Here is a 10,000-nt window from a genome sequence, read left to right as displayed (position 1 = left end):
CTGGATCAACTATATATAACCTCTTTATATATATATATATATATATATATATATATATATATATATATATATATATATATATATATATATATATATATATATATATATATATATATATATATATATATATATATATATGGTCAATGGCTAAGAAAATATTTGTGAGGTAGAGAAATTTACAGAGGAAGCAAATAAAGAAAGGAGGTTTAAGGAAGAGGAGGGCGTTTAGATAGTTTATCAGTTGGTAAGAAAAATATTACAGCGTTAGAGAAATTTGTAAAAAGAAAAAGCCTAATAAATATAGATAGGTTGTATATAGTTTATCCATTTGCTAAGAAAAAATATTTCAGAGGTAGAGAAATTTACGGAAGAAGCCTAATAAAAAAAGGGAGGCTGAAAGTAGAGAATAGCGATTTAGATAGTATAATAAATAAAAGGAGGTTCTAAATAGTTAATCAGTTGCTAAGAAAAATATTGCATCGCTAGAATCACAGAGAAAAAAGCCTAATAAATAAAATGAGAAAGAGAAGAGGAATAAATATATATATATATATATATATATATATATATATATATATATATATATATATATATATATATATATATATATATATATATATATATATATATATATATATATATATATATATATATATATATATATATATATATATATATATATATATATATATATATATAACGAGATTTATTTTGTTTTTTCTTTAGTCCGGCCAAGAATTATTAACGTCCTCAACACCAAAAACGTCCGATTTGTTTTTTCTTAACTGTCTTTTAAGAGGAAAACACAAGTAAAACGAGGACGAAAAGGAATGAAAAGGAAAAATACAGAATAGTATGTACCTCCTTTATTTATTACGGTTCTTCTGTAAATTTCTCAACCGCTGAAATACTTTCTTAGCAACTGGATCATCTATATAACCTCTTTTATTTATTAGGCTTTTTTCTGTAAATTTTCTACCGCTGAAATATTTGTATTATCAACTATATATATATATATATACATATATATATATATCTATATATATATATATATATATATATATATATATATCTATATATATATATATATAATTGGTCCAATGGCTAGGAAAAATATTTGTGAGGTAGAGAAATTTACAGAGGAAGCCAAAGAAAGGAAAGGAGGTTCAAGGAAGAGAAGGGCGTTTAGATAGTTTAATAGTTGGTAAGAAAAATATTACAGCGTTAGAGAAATTTGTAAAAGAAAAAAGCCTAATAAATAAAGATAGGTTGTATATAGTTTATCCATTTGCTAAGAAAAAATATTTCAGAGGTAGAGAAATTTACGGAAGAAGCCTAATAAAAAAGGAAGGTTGAAAGTAGAGAATAGCGTTTTAGATAGTATAATAAATAAAAGGAGGTTCTATATAGTTAATCAGCTGCTAAGAAAAATATTGCATCGCTAGAGAATATCACAGAAGAAATAGACTAATAAATAAAATGAGGTTAAAGGAAGAGTATATATATATATATATATATATATATATATATATATATATATATATATATATATATATATATATATATATGTATATATATATATATATATATAATATATATATATATATATATATATATATATATATATATATATATATTTATATATATGTAATCCAGTATAACGAAGATTTATTTTTGTTTTTTCTTTATTCCGGCCAAGAATTCTTAACGTCCTGAACACCCAAACCGTCCGATATGTTTTTTCTTAACTGTCTTTTAAGAGGAAAACACAAGTAAAACGAAGACGAAAAGGAATGAAAAGGAAGAATACAGGAATAGTATGTACCCCCTTTTTATTTATTACGGTTCTTCTGTAAATTTCTCAACCGCTGAAATATTTTCTTAGCAACTGGATCAACTATATAGAACCTCTTTTTATGTATTAGGCTTTTTTTTCTGTAAAATTTCTACCGCTGAAATATTTGTATTAGAAACTGGATCAACTATATATATATATATATATATATATATATATATATATATATATATATATATATATATATATATATATATATATATATATATATATATATATATATATATATATATGGTCCAATAGCTAAGAAAAATATTTGTGAGGTAGAGAAATTTACAGAGGAAGCCAAATAAAGAAAAGGAGGTTTAAGGAAGAGGAGGGCGTTTAGATAGTTTATCAGTTGGTAAGAAAAATATTACAGCGTTAGAGAAATTTGTAAAAGAAAAAAGCCTAATAAATATAGATAGGTTGTATATAGTTTATCCATTTGCTAAGAAAAAATATTTCAGAGGTAGAGAAATTTACGGAAGAAGCCTGATAAAAAAAGGGAGGTTGAAAGTAGAGAATAGCGATTTAGATAGTATAATAAATAAAAGGAGGTTCTAAATAGTTAATCAGTTGCTAAGAAAAATATTGCATCGCTAGAGAATATCACAGAAGAAAAAGCCTATTAAATAAAATGAGGTTAAAGGAAGAGGATGGAGTATATATATATATATATATATATATATATATATATATATATATATATATATATATATATATATATATATATATATATATATATATATATATATATATATATATATATATATATATATATATATATATATATATATATATATATATATATATATATATATATATATATATATATAAATTGTATTCATATGCCTAACTATAGGTATTGTAGTAGAAAATATAGTACAGTCTCATTTATAGGACTTCACAGAATATAAATATGTAGATGAAAAGAGGTGCGGAGACGGGAAGGTGGGGAAAGCTTGTGGCGTGTGAAATGCGCGCGAACGGCAGCAGCAGTGTAAGGGTTAAACGTGGTTAAAACGAGAACACACGCAGGTTAGTCATCACATGCCATGCAGGAATTAAAAAAAAAAAAAAAAACAGTGGGACGACTTAAGAATGACTCATTGTGTGAAAAAAAATCATACTAGCCTTTTACATTGGAACAAAAATAACACACAGTCGGTAAAATATATCTCAGTGTGGAAATGTTGTCTTCAGTTCAGTACGCCATAGGCTGAGTGGTGAACCTTGTCCGTTCCTAATGCGACTGTGTTCCACCGAACAGTCTATTCCCTAAGATACGTCACAGAGCCCGATAAACCAATAGAAAGGCCAGCGGTGGATGATAAATGATTTGTTTACGTGTCTTCGCTCAGTAGAATGATTGTAGAGGAAGAAGAAATAAATATATCTGATACAGGAACACACACACACACACACACACACACACACACACACACACACACACACACGAAACCTTTCCAATAATACATTTGCGTTACTGACAATCTCTTAGTTACACACATATACAGTGTGAGAGAGAGAGAGAGAGAGAGAGAGAGAGAGAGAGAGAGAGAAGAGAGACAGAAAGATAAATAATAGAAAAAAGGAAGGAGATCGACACACACACACACACACACACACACACACACACACACACACACACACACACACACACACACATACATATATACACACACACAGAACACGCCATATTTTCCTGGACAAGTCTCAGCACGTCTAATTATGTGTTGTTTTCCCAGCGTTTTGGGCCCCAGATTCTGGATTTATGAAGGCAGGGCAGCAGGCCAGAGCATCACCTGTCCCTCCCAGGTGTGTGTGTGTGTGTGTGTAATCAGTCTTGTTGATATATAACAACAATAAAAACATGGTATTTGTGTAAAAGACCGTAATGTGAAAAATTTAATACAGATTTATTATTCATAATTTCATATTTTGCCCTATTTATAGATGCATAGTTTTTGTCTGGCATCTTAGGAAGTGACTGAAAAGCAACAGATAAGTTTATGAACGTGGGTAATGGGATGTTCTGGCGAGGCGCACTTACTGCCTATAACCGAAGCTACCGAGTAAAGTAAAATTGTCTGGCTTTGTACTTAGAGATTTACGCGTCAGCAGGCAGGCGCTATGGTGTGTGGCCTCAGTGCTCATCTCCGTCGTTGGCCACTGATCTTGTGCCAGAAAGTAACTCATCATCGTGGAACGCAGAATGTGACACCAGGATATTGCAAATGTTGAAATCAAAGTAAACCAAACTTTGCCTTACCTCTTCCCTAACAATTTATTCGGTAAAAAGCTACTGCAAATAATCACATCGTCTATTACACTAGTTTGGGTTGTATATTAAGGACGTATAATAAACACAAACATACCGACGCAAGCTTGAACAAAAAGCGATTAGTTTTTTTATATAATTGCATCAGTGGCGCCAGTGACCATAATATGCTGGTAATGTTTCTGATTTGAGCCATAATTGGAATAATCTTGTTGGATAGTGTAACAGTAACTTCATTAACGGATTTGTACGGGCGTCAGTAACTAGAAAAAAAACTTTGCTGGGATAAAATATTTTACTAGCGCATAAAATACTTCGGAGATATGTTTGTAAGAGCCCAACTGTTATAAACGCTCCAGGCCGGAGATTTTTACCAAGAATTCAGGACCAAAAAAAAGTCATGACAAAGTTTCTAAAATTTACTTCCTAACGCGGCAGCTAGTCCTTAAACCTTTTATTGCTCGCTAACCCCGTCACCTGTGGCGTGAATGACAACACTGGAGCACACACACACACACACACCCCCACACACACACACACACACACACACACCCACACACAGTCACTCACTTTAGGAGATACAGAACACTGATAAAGGCAGATAGATAAATTAATATAGTAGGTATGTATGTATGTATGTATGTATGAATGTATATGTGCATGTGTGTCTGTATGAATGATGGATAAATGGATGGATGGAGGGAGAAGGAGAGGAGGAAGGGGAACAGGGAGGGGGTGAGTGAGAAGGATAGACAGACAGATAGATACAGATGAATAGATAGATAAAAAAAAGGGAGAGAGAGAGAGAGAAAAAAGAGAAAAAAAGCGAGAAGAGAACGAGAGCAAGCGAGAGGCGAGAAAGAGACCCTAACTCCGGGACACAAAGAAACGCCGTAACGAGTGTTCTTATGAGCAAAGTTTTCCTCGTTGTCTCATAGTTTTTCGACACGAATTTACTGTCTGTCAAAGAAGAGAACTACGCACTGTCGCCTCGAGGCACTCACGATCACACACACTTAGAGGACAAACATAAGGAAAATAATGTAAAGAATTGACGTTGAGAATAAGAGAGACTGTCTGGAGGTCCTGAGGCAAAACACTACACGATCACACACACTTAGAGAACAAACATGAGGAAAATAATGTAAAGAATTGACGTTGAGAATAAGAGAGACTGTCTGGAGGTCCCGAGGCAAAACACTACACGATCACACACACTTAGAAGACAAACATGAGGAAAAGAATGTAAAGAATTGAAGTAAAGAATAAGAGAGACTGTCTAGAGGTCATATGAGGCAAAACACTCCATGATCACCCACGCTTAGAGAAGAAACGTGAGCAAAAAGAGGTAGAGAAGGATAATGGCAAAAAGTATAAGAAAAATATGAAGACCAAAGTTGAAGGAGACTAACGAGGGTGAAAGAACAACAATGGGAAGGAAAATACGGTGGAAAATAGGAATGGATGACGAACAAGTGAGAAATAGACGAATAGGATAGACGAATGGTTGAAAATATAAACTGAAAAACATAGGAAGAGCGATAGTGTATTATTGTGGAAGAATAGACGAAAAGAATAACAATGACAAAAAGGTATCAAGGAAAATACTACGAACGAACTGAAAACAAAATATAAAGAACAATAGAGATTTTTTTAGCGGGCTTTTTTATTGTTTCCTTTTTTTGTGCCCTTGTGCTGTCTGCTTCGCTGTAAAAAAAAAAAAAGAAAGGCGTGGGTAGGTTCAAGGACGAGAGTGAAGGGTACACGGAGACCTTCATTAAGTTGACGAGGCCAGGATGGTTCCCGATAAGGAGGCAAACAACGATAATGGCGAGGGGAATGGGTCGGCGTTCTTGATGGGAGCACGACAACGATGGTGAAGACGACGCTATTGACAAACACGACAATGACGACCACCACGACAACGATGACCACGACCAAGATTACGGCTACGACCCTAGAACCGACTTGAAAAAATGATGGGATAGGTAAATGCAACACACACACACACACACACACACACACACACACACACACACACACACACACACACACACACACAAAATCTATAACTGTCATCATCTCCGGTTACCATTAGTCCGTTGCAGGATAAACGCCTTTTCTATCGTCTCTGTTTGATGGCTGTGTAGTCCAAACCGCCCCGGCAAATGCTCTCTATAATACCATCTCTCCAACAAGTTCTCTGCCTTCCATATAACGCCTACAATTTTTGGGTCGCCACTCTGTTAATTTCGTTGTCAATGTGTTATCAATCCTACGTATGGTATGACCTGCCTAAGTCCATTTCTTATTAGCAGTAAAATCATTTATTCTTTAGTAATTTTGGTGGAGAAGGGTTTGGAAGGCTTTTTTTTATGCCTTTGAGCTGCTTCCATTGCAGTAAAAAAAATACGATGTCTTCAATCTGAGAAAGGGAAAGAAAAAATAAATAGGAAATCGACTTAATATCTGTATAAAAAATGAACCCTTTTATCTGTATCATATAAATCTACTCTTGATATTACTACTACTCTTTACTTTTCACTTTTGTGGGAGCGGCGAGTAGCGGGCTTTTTTTTGGAATTTTTTTTGTTGCCCTTGAGCCGCGTCCTTTGATGTAATAAAAAAAAAAAAAAAAAATCGAGGTAATATCAGAATCATAACAAAATAAAGTAATATCTGTAGCATGAGAACATGAAGTATAGAAACGATCAGAGGAGTGGGAGTGGACTTAATATCTGTATAAGAAAATCTACATCGTTATCTATATCATTTAAATCTACGTAACCTTAAGCAACACAGTAACCAGCTCGTCGCCTTAAATCTCAACACTCTCCTTGGCCTATAAGTCTATGAAGGTTAACCCCACGACCTCGATACACATGATGGACGCGACATTCAGGCCACCTCTGTTTACCTCCTAATGGCTGCTCAAACACGCTGGCTGCTCGATTATAAATACGTAGACACTCTGCTGGCGTCACACCCAAAAGAAGACTAATAGGCCCGAGCTCTCAGACGCTTTCAGCTCTCACAACATATAATTCCCAAGGCCACAAAGGAGATTAGTCGGGTTGTCATGTGTTTTTTTTACGTTCATGGTGCAAAGGCCTTGTCACACTATCACTAGGCTCATAAAACTACCCATGGAGATATTAATATAACCTCTGCGAAAGCCTTATAAAATGTAGTTGTGTAAGCCCCGAGTTAGCTCATAAAACTGCCCATGGAAATACTAACACGACCTCTACGAAAGTCTTATAAATTGTTAGTGTGTAATACCCGACTTGGCTCATAAAACCGCCCTAGGAAATACTTATACAACCTCTACGAAAGTCTTATAAATTGTTAGTGTGTAATACCCGACTTGGCTCATAAAACCGCCCTAGGAAATACTTATACAACCTCTACGAAAGTCTTATAAATCGTTAGTGTGTAATACCTAACTAGGCTCATAAAAGCGCCCTAGGAAATACTTATACAACCTCTACGAAAGTCTTATAAATTGTTAGTGTGTAATACCTGACTAGGATCATAAAACTGCCCATGGAAATACTAACACAACCTCTACGAAAGTCTTATAAATCGTTAGTGTGTAATACCCGACTAGGCTCATTACACTGCCCATGGGAATACTAACACCACCTCTATGAAAGCCTTATCAGATGTATGTAAGCCCTAACTAGGCTCACCAATCTGCCCCATGGAAATACTAACATAACCTATACGAAAGCCTTATCAAATGTGGATGTATAAGCCCTGAGTGAAATGTTTGAAAATATGGACCACAGTGAGAAGCAAAATGATAAAATACTTACTTTACCAAAAAAATAATAATCGACGTAATATCAATAGAAATAAAAAATAAACGTAAGTATGTAAGGAAGCAAGATTAAGGGAAATGAAAAGCCTGCATCATATAAATTTAACTACTTCATATTTGTACCATATGAATCACGAGGAAGTATTGATTTTATTGGGAGTTTCAAGGAAAAGAAATCTCAAAAGTCAAGACGGTAGGGAAAGAAGAAATGGTCGAGTAGAGAGAAAGAGAAATAAAGAGAAAGGAAGAGGTGCAAGCGAAGCAGTGGGAGCAATTAGTGGCGACTTGGGCTGTTGTGTTGACAGAGAGAGAGAGAGAGAGAGAGAGAGAGAGAGAGAGAGAGAGTGTGTGTGTGTGTGTGTGTGTGTGTGTGTGTGTGTGTGTGTGTGTGTGTGTGTGTGTGTGTGTGTGTGTGTGGTAATACTCGTACATATTCAAAACCGTCTTCTAAACTACAATATATTTTCTTCCCTTACTTTCGTTCACTCTTTCCTTTCTCTTACTTACTCTGCTACTATTGGGGGCTCAAGGCTTCATAAACAAGACTCAGATTCAGACTTTTATCCTATTTCCACCCCATCCCACTGCATTTAATTTCCCGAGGAGTATTTAGAAGCGCCACGGGTTAGTATCTTGGGCGGGAGGAAGCTGCGTTAGTTCTACATTTTGTGCGAATACGAGATTGTTACTGAGGCAAAGATGTTTATATTTATACCTAGAAGTTTTGCTGAGAGAAGCGATATGTTGACATCCTTCCTCTCTTTCCTCTATCCTTAGGTCTATCAATAACGTTTATTCTTAAGTTCTCTTCTCTTATCTTATTTTCCTTCTTTCTTCTTCCTTTCCCATTTCTCGACTATTCTTCCCTTAATCTTCCTTCCTTCCTTTCCTTCCTCTCCTTCAATCTATCAATCACCTTCATTCTTCATTTCTCTTCTCTTATTTTCCTTCTCTTCTTCCTTTCCCATCCCTCGCCTATTCTTCCCTCTGTCTCCCTTCCTCCTTCCTTCCTTTCCTCCCTCTATCCTTCCTTATATCCATCAAGTTAATACTGTTATTCTGTTTGGTCTTTCTTGTCTTTACATAGAAGTCATCGGTTAACATCATCGTAATCTACTGCTGGGATATGCGTTTTAGTTAGATAAAACGTTTAAGTTAAGTATCGCAAGAGAGACGTTATATATGTAAAAAGGAGGACATACGCAGAGCTATACGCGTGGCCTCAGTGTTCATCTCCGTCTCCCTTATCCAAGATCCTCAGGTACCAATTTATCGACCAGCTTGAAGAGGAGGATGAACAGCTTGTCAGTATCGAACCCAAGCTCTCGAACTCTCGGCTAGGCGTACTAACCACTAGACCAATGTGGCGCAGGGACGCTATAATGTGTTTTAATTGCATTCTCAAGCCAGCAATCGCTCGTTTCAACACACATTCAGTCACGACAATGTCCTATTACAGTGCTTTTAATACCTCATTCCCTTCTATCTAACTGGCCCATTTTCTCTCGTTCACGTTTTCTCTCGTCCAGGATAATTCCCGCTCCCTTCATCGATGTTTCCCAAATATATACGACTCTTCCTCCTGTAGAATGTCTCCGTGTTATCTTTCCTTCGCCTGTTTCCTTCCGTCCTCTCCGCCGCCCTCCGCTCCTCACGACCTTTTCCGGTGGCCACCTCGATGCCGCGATAAGGCACGTCCCAGTACTGCTGCTCAGGTGCCCCGGACCCGTGAATATGTACCCGACTCCTTGTATACACACCGCGGGCTTCACGCTGCGCTGGGTGGCCGCCGCGGTGGCATCAATAATCAAAGCAGACAGTGGCTGGCCGTGATATCTCCGGCATTCAGGCGCTTTCGTACCGCTGCCAGGGAATGCCATATTCAGAGAGGCTGTGGCTGCAGTATTTACTTTCCCACTGGCGGCGAGCTGGATTTTATTGACTTAAAACAGCTGGCACTCAGGCGGCAGGGAATTTTCTATGTGGATAAGACTTGGGTCCCGTTGGGCAGGGAAAAATAAATATGAATAAAGTTCACTCTTATGGCCTCGCGATTTTC

This window comes from Eriocheir sinensis, chromosome 70 (genome assembly GCF_024679095.1).
Source record: "Eriocheir sinensis breed Jianghai 21 chromosome 70, ASM2467909v1, whole genome shotgun sequence".
In the NCBI taxonomy this organism is placed as follows: domain Eukaryota; kingdom Metazoa; phylum Arthropoda; class Malacostraca; order Decapoda; family Varunidae; genus Eriocheir; species Eriocheir sinensis.
This window is presented reverse-complemented; position numbering follows the sequence as displayed.